This window comes from Chanodichthys erythropterus, chromosome 18 (genome assembly GCF_024489055.1).
Source record: "Chanodichthys erythropterus isolate Z2021 chromosome 18, ASM2448905v1, whole genome shotgun sequence".
Classification (NCBI taxonomy): Eukaryota; Metazoa; Chordata; class Actinopteri; order Cypriniformes; family Xenocyprididae; genus Chanodichthys; species Chanodichthys erythropterus.
Window position 1 is genome coordinate 21,730,855 of NC_090238.1, and position 18,955 is coordinate 21,749,809.

Consider the following 18,955-nt stretch of genomic DNA (forward strand, 5'->3'; position numbering starts at 1 on the left):
AACCCACTTGTGATTTTTTAAACTTTTACTGTGTCTTAAAATCGGTGGTTGCTAACAAATTGCTAAAAGGGACTACTTCCTTCGGCGGGGACTTTAGACGTCATCATTAAAAACGGGACATTTGGACAGCAATTCTCATGAAAAAGTGGATAAGTATTCATACACAGTGCATATCATAATCAGTGAGCATGTTTATAAATAAAGTTGTTTTCTAAATAAAGTTTGAGGACGCCTGGTGGTGGCGACGTTGATCCGCGACCATGGTGTGCTGTAGTCCGTTTATAGCCTACTGTTAGCTTTTTATATCTGATGACTTTATTTAGGCTTCAAAATCTATAAATGTTGTGTTAACTTGTAAAGATTATCTTGATAGACAAAACGTGTAAGTGTCATAACCCTTTGTTAAACACAGCTTATTTTCTGCGATTTTCCAAAAGTCTAGGAGAAAAATGCATAGGCTTTCAATCGAGGGAACCCGTGCACCACTAACTTCCGGGTTGGCCTACAAAAACACGTCATCCCTGGGGTACTCTATTCTTGCATTAGTTTACCATTACCGTTCTCTAATAATCACTTATTTAATCTTTTATTACACTAATGTTATGTTAGATAACACATTCATCGGTTACGTTTTATTTACTCAAATAAGTACTGAGTAATATTAATTAACTACATGTATTTACTATAGGGTTAGGGTTTGGTTTAGGGTTAGTTACTTTAATTATGCTTATATTTAATTATAAGTAATTATGCATGATTTACATGTTTTTATAGTAAGTACATGTAGTGTTACCATTATTTTACTGTCCTTGTTATGTTACATGTAGATACTATAGTAATAACAGTAAATTAAGCATAATTACATGCAACTAACCCTCAACCAAACTCTAATCCTAAGTACATCTACTTAAATATTACTAACATACTTAAATGTGTAATTACACTGTAATAAGGACAACTTAAAATAAAGGGTTATTTTAAGGTGTCTTTGTTACACTGTAATTTAAGTATTGAGTAATGTTAAGTATCTACATGTTCTTACTCTAGGTTTAGGATTAGGGTTTGGTTTGGGGTTAGTAGCATGTAATTATTCATAATTCATAGTGATTAAAATAGTAAATACATGTAACATGTAACAATGACACTAAAATAAAGTGTTACCAAATAAAGTGTAATCTTATGTTACAATGTTATGATGTCTACATTTTCATTTAAAGTTACATGCCTAAACTTGTAGCATTTAAAATGATTAATTTAGTTTTTTTATTTGTGTTTTTAAAACAAAATAGAATATTGATATTAATATTGAAGATTTAAAACTAACATGGCAAACTTTGGCAAATCCTCAAAACCACTTGCTGACTGTTTGTAGGCGGACTAAGTTAAAAAAAAACCTGTGTGCCCTGAACTGCACAAGGCCAGCCAATCAGATAATAGCTTGCCAGATTGTTAAAGTACTTTCCAGGTTTGTGTCCAGTATGCATCAGACGGTCAGTGAGCGGACTGTGGGCGGTCTGTGGGTGTGCCGTCTGTGGCTGAGACTATGTTTAGGATGACAAGAGCATAGAAATGCACAGACAAACTGCAAAACAAGTTTTGTCTTTTTTTATGGGGATGAAATGAAGATGGGAATTGAAGCCACTGAACCAAACACTGGGCAAGGATATGCATAAATGATAGACTTCCCTCAGATTTACTGAGAAGCTACAGTAATGCAGCCAGGAAGTACATTACAGCAGCTCGCTAAAGTTCATTTTTTACATTTATTATCACTTATGTAAGCTTATAATATGAATACATGTTTTTTAGGAATAGACTGTGCGTAAGAGTAAATGTATCAAAAAGTAATGCAACGTAACCCTTGAGGCACCCTGCATGATGAATCATCCTGCTGGAATGGGCCATCGTCCTGAAAATTACTTCCCCTGATACTCTGCTTCTTTCCCTCTCTCTCTTTCCATACTATCAAAGTTTTGAAGCAGTCCTTGCAAACCGCTGTCTTTGATTTAATCAGCTTAAGCTCCAAATTAAGCAATTACGCAATAAACAGGAAACAAGTATTGCTTGAGTTGAGTAGCAAGTCCATTACAGTAAATGTCACAAGGTCACTTAAGAGTTACCAGAAATATTTTATGACTGAACTCAGTGGTCCATTAACACAAGCTCACTATGGCTCACTGAAGCAGGTAGACAGATCTCCCTATTTGGTGGTTTCAGACAGGCTTACACCATTAAGACAGGCTAACACAACACAGGAGATTAATACCACTCAGGCAGACACCATTAAGACTAACAAAAAGCACTCATGCAAGTTAATGCTGCATACAAATGACTCCACGATGGCACTCACGGCCTTCTGTGCTTGTAGGAATGCTGTTAGCATGTCTCAAATACACAACATGGCTGGAGGCAACACAAGATTATATTCCCACGGATGGCCAAATACATTGCTGACTAGGCTGATGTTAACAATTGGTGAAGTGTGAAGTGAAATATTTTAGTGAAATATCTTTATTGTTGCTATGGAGTTCACTTAAACTGCAGTGGCTGTGAGTCTTGCAAAGCAAAAAGGGCCTGCACAACAAAGAAGGATTCCAGTTCAAGAATTCAAGTTCACAATTTGTCATAAGGATTAAGTGTCTCATGTGACATGCATGAATTTTGACTTTAATGGTGTCATTTTTAAATGTATAGAATTGTATTATTTTATTTTTTCATATTTACTTATTTTTATTTATGAATAAAAATTTACAAATTTAGTAAATGTAATACATTACTTTATACACAACTGAAAAATTTGGGGTCGTTAATGGTTTTTTAAAGGTGCCCTAGAACTTTTTTAAAAAAAGATGTAATATAAGTCTAAGGTGTCCCCTGAATGTGTCTGTGAAGTTTCAGCTCAAAATACCCCATAGAGTTTTTTAAATTCATTTTTTTAACTGCCTATTTTGGGGCATCCTTATAAATGCGCCGATTCAGGGCTACTGGCCCTTTAATTCTCGTGCTTCACGTCCACGGAGCTCACACTTGCCTTGAACAGTGCATAAACAAAGTTTACACAGCTAATATAACCCTCAAATGGATCTTTACAAAGTGTTCGTCATGCATGCAGCATGTATGCGTCGGATTATGTGAGTATTGTATACTGTTATATTGTTTACATTAAATCTGAATGAGTTTGAGGCTGTGCTCCGTGGCTAACGGCTAATGTTACACTGTTGGAGAGATTTATAAAGAATGAAGTTGTGTTTATAAATTATACAGACTGCAAGTGTTTAATAATGAAAATAGCGACAGCCCTTGTCTCTGTGAATACAGTAAGAAACGATGGTAACTTTAACCACATTTATCAGTATATCAGCAACATGCTAACGAAACATTTAGAAAGACAATTCACAAATATCACTAAAATATCATGATATCATGGATCATGTCAGATATTATTGCTCCATCTGCCATTTTTCGCTATTGTTCATGCTTGCTTACCTAGTCTGTTGATTCACCTGTGCAGATCCATACGTTACTGGCTGCCCTTGTCTAATGCCTTTCATAATGTTGGGAACATGAGCTGGCATATGCAAATATTGGGGGCGTACATATTAATGATCCCAACTGTTACGTAACAGTCTGTGTTATGTTGAGATTCGCCTTTTCTTCGGATGTCTTTTAAACAAATGAGATTTATATAAGAAGGAGGAAACAATGGAGTTTGAGACTCACTGTATGTCATTTCCATGTACTGAACTCTTGTTATTTAACTATGCCAAGATAAATTCAATTTTTCATTCGAGGGCACCTTTAATGTTTTTGAAAAACATTATGCTCACAAAGGCGGAAATTATTTGAGCAAAAATGTGGTAAAAACTAATATTGTGAAATATTATTATAATTTAAAATAACTTTTTTATATATTTTTATAATCAAATGGAATTTATTATTATTGATGGCAGAGCAGAAATTTTCAATGTGATTACTTCAGTCTTTAGTGTCACATGATCCTTTAGAAATCATTCTAATATGCTGATTAAGCGATCATGAAACATTTGTTATTTATTGTTGTAAACAGTTGCACTTCGTAATATCTATAAAAAAAAACATGCTTGTTACAGATCCCTTGTTCTCCTAGACTCCATTTCCCAAGATCCTCCTGTTCTCCACACCTGCACTCACTTCCCTCGTCATCTCCCCATCATCACGGATCACCTGCACCTGGACTCTATTGTTAGCACTCCCTTTATATGACACTCACTCCCTTCACTCCTTGTCCGTTCTGAATGTTGTTTTACTGTGTATGTTGGCGTTCCTTACCTTTGTTACATTAAAAGCAGTATATTATTGTGGAAATCCGCATCTGCCTCATCTCTCTACCAGTACACGTAACAGAAGAACGGACCCAAACCGACCGGATTTCCACATTCAAGGAATATGGAGACACTCCCCGGCTCCCTGGCTACCGCTCCTCCAACGCCTCTCACTCTCCTTTCTGCTGGCGATCGCCTCATCGGGCTTCTTCAGGTTGGTCGTTCACTGGAGAGGTATGTGGAGGAGTTCGTTGAGCTGGCTTATCTGACTGACTGGCCCGATGCTAATTTAATCGCCCTGTTTTTGGACGGTCTGGATGACAACACTCTCCGTCTCCATGAACCTGATTATCGTCTCTCCTTAAGTGAAACTATCAATTTTATTTTGTTTTTGAATAATTCCAAATTCTATGTGGATGAGTGTTGGTCTCCAGTCCGTCCAGAAACACGGTCGGCTGGGCCAGTTAGTCAGCCTCCGTATTCCTCCGCTTACCCCTCCAGTGAACGTCCTTCCTGCCCCACGTTGGATCCAGACTCTCCTGCTGGGTCCGGAAAGCGGAAGAGGAGGAAAAAACCTGCTCCAGGGCCCGCTCCAGTGTCTCCAAAGCCCGCATCAGTATCTCCAGAGCCCGCTCCAGTGTCTCCAGAGCCCGCTCCAGTGTCTCCAGAGCCCGCTCCAGTGTCTCCAGAGCCCGCTCCAGTGTCTCCAGAGCCCGCTCCAGTGTCTCCAGAGCCCGCTCCAGTGTCTCCAGAGCCCGCTCCAGTATCTCCAGAGCCCGCTCCAGTATCTCCAGAGCCCGCTCCAGTCCCCACAGAGCCAGCTCCAGTGCCTGTGGGGATTTTAATTGTATTTGAGGGGATGAAATGGCCCTCAACCCCAGTCTCCTCCGAGCAAAGTTCTCCAGTCTCCGCCGCCGAGCAAAGTTCTCCAGTCTCCGCCGCCGAGCCAGCCGCTCCAGCCGCCGCCGCCGAGCCAGCCGCTCCAGCCGCCGCCGCCGCCGAGCCAGCCGCTCCAGCCGCCGCCGCCGCCGAGCCAGCCGCTCCAGCCGCCGCCGCCGAGCCAGCCGCTCCAGCCGCCGCCGCCGAGCCAGCCGCTCCAGCCGCCGCCGCCGAGCCTGCCGCTCCAGCCGCCGCCGCCGAGCCAGCCGCTCCAGCCGCCGCCGCCGAGCCAGCCGCTCCAGCCGCCGCCGCCGAGCCAGCCGCTCCAGCCGCCGCCGCCGAGCCAGCCGCCGCCGCCGAGCCAGCCGCTCCAGCCGCCGCCGCCGAGCCAGCCGCTCCAGCCGCCGCCGAACCAACTGCTCCTATGAACTGTGTTTTTGAACCCTCCAGCCCAAAGACTGTTTCCCCTCCCTGCCTCCCTCTCCCGCCTCCGTCCATATGTCTCAGCACTGTACCTCCACCTCAAGCCCCTTCGCCCAGATCTCCACCTCGGACCTCTGGGCGATTTACCTACACCCTGGCTCCAACCTCCCTCGTCTCCACCATGGCCCATCAGTCCACTAGTCTCACCAGTCTCCATCCTGCCCCCGTTCACACCTTGTTCCTTCGTCGGCCTGCCCTCACTTCTGGACTGCACTCCTCCGTCTCTGCTCCGTCCCTCCGTCCCTCAGTTCCAGTTGGCCTCCTCACTCCCCCCGGTGTTCACTTTGTTGTATGTCGTCTGTCTTCTACTGCGGCCTTCTGGAGCCCCGGCTGCGCTTCGGTCGGCGGAGCCGTGGATTCCGCCATCTCCCGCCGGTCCTTCAGCGCCGCCTGGGCTCGACGGCTTCAAGGCTTCGGCTCCTGACCCTCCATGGCCGCCTTCGGCCCCTGACCCTCCATGGCCGCCTTCGGCCCCTGACCCTCCATGGCAGCCTGCTGCACCTGACCCTCCATGGCTGCCCTCGGCCCCTGACCCTCCATGGCTGCCCACGGCTCCTGACCCTCCATGGCTGCCCACGGCTCCTGACCCTCCATGGCTGCCCACGGCTCCTGACCCTCCATGGCTGCCCACGGCTCCTGACCCGCCATGGCTGCCCACGGCTCCTGACCCGCCATGGCTGCCCACGGCTCCTGACCCGCCATGGCTGCCCACGGCTCCTGACCCGCCATGGCTGCCCACGGCTCCTGACCCGCCATGGCTGCCCACGGCTCCTGACCCGCCATGGCTGCCCACGGCTCCTGACCCGCCATGGCTGCCCACGGCTCCTGACCCGCCATGGCTGCCCACGGCTCCTGACCCGCCATGGCTGCCCACGGCTCCTGACCCGCCATGGCTGCCCACGGCTCCTGACCCGCCATGGCTGCCCACGGCTCCTGACCCGCCATGGCTGCCCACGGCTCCTGACCCGCCATGGCTGCCCACGGCTCCTGACCCGCCATGGCTGCCCACGGCTCCTGACCCGCCATGGTTTTTGAGCCTGCCCTGGAGACCTCCACTCCAGTCTACTCCTCCCCCTGCTCCGGTTTGAGGTCTCCAGGGCGCCCGCCCCCCTCCCGGTTGTTACATCTACGGCGCGAGGACGCGCCTACCGGGAGGGGGAGGTACTGTTACAGATCCCTTGTTCTCCTAGACTCCATTTCCCAAGATCCTCCTGTTCTCCACACCTGCACTCACTTCCCTCGTCATCTCCCCATCATCACGGATCACCTGCACCTGGACTCTATTGTTAGCACTCCCTTTATATGACACTCACTCCCTTCACTCCTTGTCCGTTCTGAATGTTGTTTTACTGTGTATGTTGGCGTTCCTTACCTTTGTTACATTAAAAGCAGTATATTATTGTGGAAATCCGCATCTGCCTCATCTCTCTACCAGTACACGTAACAATGCTAACAAGTTTCAGGTTTTTTTCCAGAATTCTTATCTCTTAAATAAAAAAGTATTTATAGTAACATTATAAATATCTTTACTGTTACTTTTGATCAATTTAATGTGTCCTTGCTGAATAAAAGTATTAATTTCCCCAGGGCCACGGTAAGAGGTTTTGGGTTGGGGGTACTGTTTTTTTTTGGTTGTTTGTTTTTTATGTTCACCACATTTAAATAAGAAACAATATTGAGTCTATAAAATACATCAAAACTCCATGAAGTACTACAAGTGGGCAAATTCTTTCTACACACACTACAACGGTCACAACATGACATCACATTCTGCGCGTATGTTCTAATAAAGCAATAAGCCCCTAGAAGCCATGGTTTACAGTGAATTTATAACAGCTAAGGGGCGTTAGCTGTTATAAATTCACTGTAAACCACTGCTTCACAGGACTTATTGCTTTTGTAAAACGGTTACCACACAATACATATATTAAAGGCAAAAAGTATCTATACAACTTTCATTAAAAGGCTTCCTTCTGCTGGAAAAAAAAAGTAGACCCTGACTGTGAACAGCAACAGAAGTTACATTTATTTCACCATTAGATGGCACTAAGACACAAAGACTTTTATATTGAAATTTCTTGTAAACACGGAACAAGACGCAAATGCTTTGACTAGCGCTGTCAGTGTCAGCAGCGCATGGGAAAACCCACTAAATGTTAAAAGGACAAGATTACAGCAGACATTCAAACTAATTTTTTATTATGAACATAGGACTGACCTGAAGGAAAATGCTAAATTTGAATGCAGATAATATACTTTGTCACTCGATATCTCTCTCAAAATACTCTTCTACATAATGCTGTAATCTTGAGTGAACAAAATCAATAGAGAACAAACATATGTTTGCGTTTCTAAGAGTGGTTGCTAAGACAGACGCAGCAACTTACACATTGAGTGGCACAGCGATACTTATGTAATGCGGTCAGCTGTATGTTTTCAGGAATTTTACAACGGCTTCAAACGCGGCTCAACCAGAATCAGAATCAAGGGCCGGAACTATCCATTTTATAATTATGTTTTTTTATAAAAGGGATAGTTCCGGCCCTTGTGACTATGAGCTCAGTTCTTCTCCTCCTGTATAATGTTCAAGTTACAGTAATGGATATAAACTACTTTCAAAGTTTTTAATAGATCACTCTTTCTATCACATGGAGGCCACACAATATTAAAAATTCAATGCTGTGTAATATCTGATTTGCTGGGGTATGAAATTGCAAAAAAAAAGAAAAGAATGGAGAGCCTTTATAGAGCATAAATTGTGCCAGTGAACAGATGACATGAGCCATAAATAACTGAATTCTTTCTCATTGGCTTTTTTTTCCAATTTTCATCCCCTTTTATTTTCCCCCAAAGGTTATGGGAGGCAGCTTTCATTTTCTAAAAAGAAAAAAAAATTAAAAGAGGGGTTTGCCAGGGGCTGGGCACAAACAATCCACACACACACATAAGTAGAAGGAAAGAGACATTCACATAAATACACACACACACACAAACACAGCTCCATGTCAGAAGCCAAAGGGCATCTGTCTACCTGTCTGGCCAAGTTTTGCGGCTCTCAGAAGAAAAAGGAAGAGAAATGTTAATAAAGGCCTTGTTTCCTGTAGTGTGAGGTCTGAGAGCCCCTGCTGTCTTCCACTATTGAGTTTCATCTCACTGCTGAAAGCAATAGGAACAATATATAAAACACCCCCTTAATACAAAATGTGCTATTATGGTATTCCTGAATAAATTGTATAGTTTTATGTAATGTTATGATGATGGAAAATATCACGAAAGTCCAATTTATTGTATCATCATAGGCCACACACAAAAAAATAAGAATTAGCTCAATGACCATGACATATAAAATCTGACATGTAAAAAGAAAAGCAATCAATATGATAGTTAACATAATAAACAAGTGAATGGATGTAACATATAGTTAGAAACACTATTCACTTACAGTTTTTTTTCAACTGCTTACACACAAAATCCTTACTTGTCACACAATTTCTGAAACCTGACACTCAAACACCAGAACCACACGCCAAATCTGCAAAACCATAAACTAATTCTCAGCCTTCGACTCAGTTTTCAATTTTATAAAACACTTTTTGCAAAACACAACACATAATTCTCTATGTAACACACAAAAATCTAACAGGAAGTATTTTGATTTCCTTTTTCAAACACAACAATTGTTTCTGTCCAACTACACATGGTTGATGTATTTCTTTTGTTTCATACTGTGTAATACTGTATTCACAACCACAAAAAAAACAGTAAAAAAACTGTAAAAAACAAGCGCTTTTAATTGTTTTCATACACAGTTAAGATTACGGGGTCAGATTATGGATTAATAAAGACACGTTTTCACATCTCCTTGCACAATATTATGTTCTGTCAGGACCACTATTGTCAAATATGATTGATAATTGCATAGAGTTTGTATTGGCGGTATGGTTCTGTTCTGGGCAAGAACTCCCTGCGCATCCATGCAGCCTAGCATGGATAAGATCAGGGAGAGCAGCAATAACCCCCCTAGGGTAAACAGAACAGAACCAATATATGCAGATATAACTAATGTCAATAATTTAACATGTACACATTTCAAGAATTAGTTGATTCTGGGGAATCATAAGGCCAATCCTGACTGAAGAGATGAGGAGCTGGTGATGGAGGAGGGTAATTAGCTCCTGAGAATGCAATAGCTGCTGATAATACTGAAGAGCTTATATATGGGAGCTGTTATAGGCATCGTATTCTTATAGGTAGACATGAGTCACCTGGGAGTCAGCTGATGCGAGCTTGACTGACTTGTCCTGCCAGAACTGATACTAATGCTGGATTTATGACTTCAAAACAATTTTTACCAAAGTCCACGATTTGTAAACAAATATATTTTGGACTTTGCATCGCTTAACCAGCTCCATATGTTTCGCTTTTCTGACATAACAAGCTTGCTCGGTAGGTCAGCTGATACGGAGTTGTACTTAAGACGAGGAAGCCTTTGGTGCGAATACCATGAAAGGCGTCATGGTAAAAGAGCTCAAAGAGAGATCTGAACAAGCTAAAACAGCACGATTACGGACTCTTTTATGTCACATTTAACACTATTGGGTAGGTTTAGGTGTAGTGTTGGTGGTACGTTATTTTAAAATGCAATGGAGTGCAAATGTCAAATCAGAACTGTGGTGATTCGTTTAAAAACCCATGTCATAAAAACGTACCATATTCACTTTCATCTGTTTCGGCAAAAAAAAAAAAACAGAAACCTGTTCCCTGGGATCTAGCCCACAATCGCATTCAATTCAACTCAATTCAATTCACATTTATTGAATTGAATTGAAATGATCACATGATTGCATATTATTGTACATTGCAATGCTCTACCAATTGAGCTACACAAAATCCAAAATCTGATGCAGATAAAAGGGTAAAATACATTCAAATTAAAGTGTCCTGTTGTCAATAGGGGCGCAACTAAAAAATGACCTATATGGGCGTATTGGTTGGAATTGGAACAATGTTTTATTAAAAATGTAAAAATGCAGACAGTTTTCTGTGATGGTTAGATTTAGGGGTGGGGGTTGTGTAGGAGGACAAGTATAAAAACCATTACACCTATGGAATGTCCTCACTTTGATAACAAAACAAACCTCTGTGTGTGTGTGTGTGTGTGTGTGTGTGTGTGTGTGTGTGTGTGTGTGTGTGTGTGTGTGTGTGTGTGTGTGTGTGTGTGTGTGTGTGTGTGTGAGTTTGTTTATATTACATTGTGGGGACTAAATGTCCCCACGATGTAATATAAACCTGAGTTCACCTACATCGTGGGGACCGGCCATCTGCGTTTTTGTGAGAAAATAAAGGTATGCACAGGTTCCTGTGATGGTTAGGTTTAGGGTTGGGGTAGGGGGATAGGATGTACGGTTTGTACAGTATAAAATGCATTGCGGCCTATGGAAAGTCCCCACAATTCACAAAAACCTAACATGTGTGTGTGTGTGTGTGTGTGTGTGTGCATAGTAATACCAGTAATTTTTGACTAGTGGGAGCTTTTTTTTTTTTTGGTCCCCATGAAGAAAACATCTTATAAAGCGTACAAAGTTTTTTGAAAATGTAAAAATCCAGAAAGGTTTCTGTTTTCTGTAATTGGTAGGTTTAGGGGTAGGGGTAGGGTTAGTTGATAGATTATACAGTTTGTACAGTATAAAAAACATTGTTTCTATGGAAAGCCCCCATAAAACATGGAAACCAGTGTGTGTGTGTCTAGGCAGACAGTGGGTCAGAGCGATGAAGGGTTTAGTTGTTGGTATGGATAGCATGTTGACTCAGCATTAAGTTATATATTCTGCAGCTGTTAAGATCTGGTGAATGTCTTTCTAAGGAAGAGACTTTCCAGCCATCCAATAAATACTCCTTGTGCCAACAATTACTAATACATCACAGCCTTGTAGACACTCCAGAGTGCAGTAGCCATGACAAACATGAAACCTCCCCATGGCAATTTTCTGGGGTAAAAGAGCACTTTAATTCTCTTTAATTTCTTACAAAATAATAAAAAAAATTAAAGCAACTTTAAATTGTTCTGAATTCATTGGTTAGAATTAACCAGCTACAGCCTGATTAATAGGTGCTTTACGGTACAGCATGGATTTCAACAGGTATTGACACTGTAGATGCAACCTGGTGCCATAGAATAATGTAAGACTAGATCCATCTGATACCCAAGCGAGAGATGTTCTTCTATCAACAACCACTGCTTTTCCTAAGACAACATTCCTACCAGTCTCTTTCCCTCATTCCAAACCCTGTTCCTAAAATCCGTCCGGGGTGGAGCTTATTGGATGGGGGCAAGTGAATGCCAGAGTTCCAGAATTAGATGAAGCCCATATCAATTGACCGCTCGCAAAGACCCGTCCCCTTTAGTTACTGTTGCTACGTTCGACAAGCCATGCCGATCTCTCGCCACACATCATTGTTCTCACACAGTGAAAAATACATCACAGAGCAAAGAGGACACTGACAACACGTTGAGATACAACAGAGCAGGTTACTTTTGATATGAAACAAAGTTTCAAATTTCAAATTTGATCATTTTTAAAGAAATTTAAACATGTGGCTCTTTAATGTGTCATGACAGATTGCTGTGGCGCCTCAGTTCCTCACTTGAATGAACAGTAATGTTGTTTCAACTGCAGAAAGATGTCAGTACACACCATTTTTCAAGTTCAAGTTCACCAACGTTAATCTGCCAACTCCCCTGACTGCTTTGTTGGACAAAATGGAGGATTCTGTGTTATGATTGGTTAGATCGCCTGTCAATCAAACTCCTGGCAAAGGGTCAGTTAGAAAATGACTTGAAATTGTTCATGACTGACTGATTGGCTGACTGACTTAATCACATATGTATACATATGTTTGCTGTACATGTACATTCATAAATCACACAAAATGATGTGTGATTATGAAAGCAAGTGTGTTTAGTGTGCTGTTGGTACCTAAAAATAGCTCAAGAGCAATAGTCTACCCTTCCAAAGATTTGCCATGGTAGCCATAGCTTTCACAAAAATATTACTAACTTGGTATTATCACCAAAAACGAAAAAGAAATTAAACAAAATTAAATTACAGGGTTAATTTCTGGGCCATTTGATGTCACGAAATGTTTGCACAGACTCTTTTACATCCGTTGATTTTATTAAGATTTAATTAAGATTAAGATCAAAGAAACCTGTGGAGGTGAGGACAACTTTTCTTTCATTTTTAAACAAAAATGGACCCCATCAGCTACCCAATGTTACAATATATATATATATAAACTGGAGAAATAAGTTTAAATGTTGGTTATGTGAACCTTTTACATTTTGATTTAAGGTTCAGAAGCCTGTGATAAATTATGTCTGACAATAGGCTTATAGCCTACTTCTGGTCAATTTTAAAATTCTGTGAAAATGATGAATCATATCTCATAATTGTTCAAGCTTTTTTTTTTTTTTTTTTATCATGAATACAATCACATCATGCAAATGTGTGTTGAGTGATATTAGTTTGCTTTCAAAAATATATTTGTCCTAATTACTTATTCCTGTTTGTCTCCCTAATTCTGTTTGGTTTTGTAACACTTGTTAACTATCCAACCCCTCAACCTGAATTAGGTTGGTATAAATGGACAACAAAACTTTAGTCATTAATTAGGCTAACAAAAGTTATTCGGTGACACTGGAATTATCTGTTTACCCGTGAACTTATTTTAATGTTTGTTTCACAAGATATATTCAACAAAGAGCGAAAACCTTAGCCTACCAATCGACCCCTGAATGTATGGTTTTACAACAGTAACAATAACTGTAACTATGGTATTTTAGCGTAAACTGTGGTAACGATGGTAACGTTTGTAAGGTTGATGCAGTTGAACTTGCCCGAGGTCGTATGTATACACAGCGAATCTTCTGTCACAGCAGCATCCCATCCGTTTTGAATGAAACATTGTGGGTGTGAAAATCCTGATGAGAGCCGCTGTATATGAAGCGCTTCTCAATGGACCAGTTTTAGAAATCATCTTTTGACGCTTTAACATTCAGTCAGTGACAGAAGAGGAGCATCGCTATAAAGCGCCTCGCTCTCATCTAATGTTTCGGTAAAGCCTGATTCAAACATGTAACACGTAAACCCTCGAACAATCTTGTCAAAAATACCTTCATATTACTCGCGTAGAAAACTTACCTTGACAACTTGTCCAGCTTTAGGCTACTATTCCAATGAACGCTTGTGTTTGCGTTTGAGACCCTTTATATAGAGAACTTTCTGAGCGACTGAGTTGATGAAAGCCTTTCTGTCTCTGTTCAAGCACCAATGTGTGTCTCTCTTTCTCTTTCGCTCTCTCTCTCTCTCTCTCTCTCTCTCTATCATCAGGGGTTCAGCAGAGGGGGTGGGATGCATGCTGCTATTGATGTGCTTTGCTCCGACAAATCCCTGCTATTTATGAAATCAATCTACTTGAGATTAATAATAAAACAGAACAGAAAAGAAGAAATATTTAATGGTCTATTTCGTGAGTTTCGTTACAGTTTAGCAAAACAACCTGTAGGTACACAATAAGTAGCCTACAAACTGATTGATTGAATGTATTTTATTAACACAAACCCTTTGACCAATTCTGTGTTTTCATCATATCTAATCTCTCCTCATGTTTGTATACTAACTGACTGTCATGCACCCTAGTTAATTCAGAAAAGGATGTAATGGTTTTTTGCCAAGGAAATCAGCTTTGCACTGCACTCATTATTTTTATACATCAACAATCTGGTATGTGTGTGAACAGCTTTTAAATAAAATAAACATCCCCCATGCTCCTCTTCTCTTTGATGGATTCACAAATGTCCATGTAGAGCTTTGAGATTGATGTTGTGTGTGGTCGAGCACATGACAAAACCAAACAGTCAAAACCTTTGGCAAACCACAGATACTTTTTCCAATGGGAGGAAAGAAATTGAATGATTATACAAGATGAATTTACTGCAATAGCCAAAATAAATCAGCGGTGAAAAGAAGCATGAGCAGTTTGAATAGTAGTCGTTGCATAATATTTATTGATTCAGAATTGATGAATCTGTTTTCTAGCACTCAGAGTGCAGGCTTGGCAATTTATCAAATAAGACAATAACAAAGAATCAGAGTTTCTACAAAATATAGCTGTATTGCTGTACTATTATTTACCAAGTCCAGAAGTTATTGAGAAGAGACTTGTGGTTTGTCCTCCTCATTCAGTAACTTTTCATTTGTTATACTGAATAAGGGGGATGACCATGTATACTCAGCAAAAAAAAGAAACGTCCTCTCACTTTTAAAGCAGAACTTTTTTACCTTCATAAATAGTTTTCTAAGTCCTTACGATGGTTAATTGACTTGTAGTGGTGTGTTTGAGGCGAGCACTAACCCCCTCTGGCACGTCTACACCAGAAAACAACACTTGCAAGTTGAGCTGTGCCAATTCTGTGGTAATTCAATATACACATAGTGACCTCACTTTATAAGACAATTTCGAAAATTAGCCACCTCCATCGAGATTTCTTGTACTGTATTTGCAAAACTACTGCGCTGGTGAGCGTTGTAGTCGTTGTAGTCCAGAGCTGCGCTTGGAGTATTTACGACAGTGTGATTCACTGAAGGAACCTGTAGGGGGAGCTTCGCAAATCTTACTGAGTTTCGCTTTAACTGGATTTATTCCCAGCAAATGTTTTAAGATTGTGTAAACATTTTTATGCAGTTTTGGGGAAAGTTACTTTGAAAAGTAATGAAAATTAACTTAAACATTAACATAAACACTGCCCCTGGGAACACGCAACAAAGTGGGCGAGGCCATGTGGAAACGGAAGAGTTGTTTACACCGAATGCGAGCTGCGCGACGCGACGCGTCAAAAGATAATAGAACCCATTATAATCTGTGATATTTTCTACACTGGATGCGGCGTGGAAGACAGCTTCCAGAATCTACACAAGTTCAATGCTGGATTTGCACAAAAGCTATTACTGAAAGATGAAGCAGTTCCCACTTTAAAAGCAGAAGCTGCTGTTTATTGGCCCCAAACTGTAAGTACGTTTTATTGTTTGTACATGTCTTTTAAATGTAATGTTATAGTTCTGTTGCGATTTTTAATGCGTCAAGGACATAAACAAAGACCAACTAATTTTTGCTAGCCAGTTAGCTAAGTTCTAGTGCGACAAACGTCTCTGTTCATAGACAAACTTCTTTTAAAAGACGCGATTGCAGAGGTTCTGCTTTTTCCTCTTCATCTGGGTCTGATTCGGCTCAATTTGATACAGCAATATAGGCGCTATTATTTACATTTGCTCTGAATCACGATACACTGGGCCGCTACCAACCTGCTGACCAATCTGAGCACATTGCGTATTTCGGAGGGAGTGGCTTCATAGAACCAGGAAGTCAAACGAGCCGTTCATGACAGTGGAAACAGAGGTGTAGAATAAACGTAAAATATATGAAAAATACAGCATTTCAAAAAATTAAAGCATTAAGACATGTTAAACTGTGCCCCCAAAACACAATCAAGCCTAGAAAAAAAACACTGAACCACCCCTTTAACACACTGTGCCGTGTTTTGCCGATTAATTACTGTAATCATAGGCCTATGTGTTTTACCATTATAAGCCAATTAATTAAATTTAGGCCTATATGTGTATTACTGTTTTCAGCCATTTTTTAAGTAGGCTACCTGAAAGTCTAATTCAATTTCTAGTTCAGTTTTGTCTAGCTGAATGCTCTTGTGTCACACTTAGCCAATACTGTAGTACACAGAAAGAAAATGAGTATTTTTAGTTATATAGTACATTTTTTATAGAAATTTGTTACACATAAACTAACAATTCAAAGTTGTTTGTTCATTTTTACACACTCTATTATGTCTTCCCCTATCACCAGCACACATTCTTCCATAACAAGCAACTGTGGATTTTCATTTTACGTGTCACATTTCTACAAAAATAAATGTACCGTATAAATACAGTACTGCTGTTACTGTTGCTGTTTAGGGTTGTGACATTCCTCTAATGTTTAGAAGTTGTGAAGAGTTTGACAGTTTCACTGAGTGTGTGATTGATTGAAAAAAAAAAAAAATATATATATATATATATATATATATATATATATATATATATACATACATATATATATATACATACATATATATATATATATATATATATATATATATATTATGAAGCGCAGAGTAGGAAACTTATTGATTACTTAATGTATAAGCAAATGACCAAAAATATATTTTAACAATTCAGTGAACAGTAAAATAATGTGTTGAGCTTTGAATTGAGCAATCTGCTGAGCTTTTGGCAGAAATCTGTGGTCTCAGGCCTAATTATGAGTCAAGAGTTCACTGAAAGGCACTATGGTGTGTAAATTCCCATAAACTTGTCTAAAATGGAATACATTTTCTCCAGAATTTGCTCATCATCAACTTGCTGAAACATGTACTGTATGTTCTGTTTTAGTTTCGTTTCCTCTCTGTTTGCTCTGTTTCTGTTTTCCTGTTCTTACTAGCTCCTGATTACTCATTCACGCTCTAGATGTGCTCATAGTTCTGAATTCATTCACCTGTTGTTTAATTAGTATTTATAAGTTACATGTTTGTATCAATGTGTACGTTTGTGGATTATATTAAAGTCTCGGTAACAGTAATAAGGAATTACTGAAGAACTAATAGGTAATTCTTCATTAACACTTAAGTCACTACTTTTAACTACTAAGGAAGATATTAACTAATCAGTATGTAATAGAATAACAGTTAGCTAATCAATAACTAATGAATTCTGTCATACCTCCTGAAGAACTACTATTAATTATCTACTAATTAATGTTCAAGAAATATAACTGAAGTAACTACTAATGAACAGAAAATGATTAATTTTCAAAATTACTTGAGTAAAATTATAACTATAGCCTACTTTGTACTACTTTGTCACAGTCCACCACTTATTATTATTATGGAAATTACATATGCATGTATATGCTGCATGCTGCACTCCCCCAAAAAAAAGACTAAAAAATTGTTACTACAAATTGTTCAGAAGTTTTTTCTGTGTGGTGAATAACTACTTTGTGCGCATGTTCTGTAAGAAATCAGTTTCGGAAAGGAACCCCACCCCCACTGCCTTGCCACAACTATCCAACTTACCACAGATATAAAATTTTTTATTTATTTATTTACTTATTTACCCAAACGCTGGGATGAGGCTGTTGGGTCATTTTTGGGTTATTTTTTCAGTGTTGGGTAGTTTTTGTGTTGTTGTTCCCCCGCCCCTCCCCCCTACTGAGCGCGGGCATTTTCATCCTCTTCAGGAGAGAGCAGTTCTGGTGCATTTCTTCGCCGAAATACAGGTTTGTGTGCATTTTATTTTATCTATAAAATCATTGCTGTGCTGTAAATCATTTTATTTTATGAATATCAACATACATGTACGCGATATCAGTCAACTGACTAACGAGTGTCGCATCGGTCTTTTGCATGATGGCCTAATGCCTTGCATAAAACACATTATTTTATTTCTAAAGATACTAAATCTAATTACTTAAGATATTAAAATATGTTCTCAGAGCTATGTTTGTTTATGGGCAGGTTATGGAGTCAGTCACAGCATCTTTCGGCAATGAATGAGTGAAACACACGGCGGCGGTCTGAAGTTAGCAATTTCCCCGCCGAACACGAGCCCAGCTCCTGCACGAGATCCAGCACCGCTACCCTATGGAAACGGGATAAAAGGAACCGGTTGATTACACATTAATTGCTTTGAAATGCAAATATTGTGTACATGTTAAAATTAAAATGAAATAAAATATTGTGAATTATGTGGAAGTTGTTTACTAATTACTAATGGGTTCCTTAAATCTTCACTTTAGAATACTGTTTCAGGTTCTAAGTAAATACTGCAGAATTATCTATAATTCTTTTTATTAATTACTAATGGGTTCCCTGTATTTTCACTTTCCTTCAGTCATTGCCTTACATACTGGAATTTACTCAATGGTAATGTGATATGCTGAGGAAAACAGACACACTTAACGTTACAGTACTAATCTGAGGTAGGTTGGCTATGACAAGGCATTTAGAGTGGGAGTTGGGTTCCTTTACGAAGTTGATTTCTTACAGAAGACACTCACAAAATAATTATTTACCACACAGGCAAAAACATCTATAAAATTTATTGTATTTTATTAATATTGCATTTTCATAATACTACTACTGATAACATTAGTAAATAAGAAAGGACCACAACTCAATGTAA

The 18,955-nt window shown here is 39.9% G+C and overlaps 1 protein-coding gene across 1 annotated transcript in view; it reads right to left on the bottom strand.

The window, feature by feature from the left end:
* Positions 1–14,019, bottom strand: part of chst15 (carbohydrate (N-acetylgalactosamine 4-sulfate 6-O) sulfotransferase 15) — a 43,098-nt gene extending 29,079 nt beyond the window's left edge. Inside the window, exon 1 of the mRNA XM_067366545.1 lies at positions 13,865–14,019. The gene's annotated coding sequence lies outside the window, so the exon portion shown is untranslated. The remainder of the gene's footprint in view (positions 1–13,864) is intronic.
* Between the last annotated feature and the right edge of the window lie 4,936 nt (positions 14,020–18,955).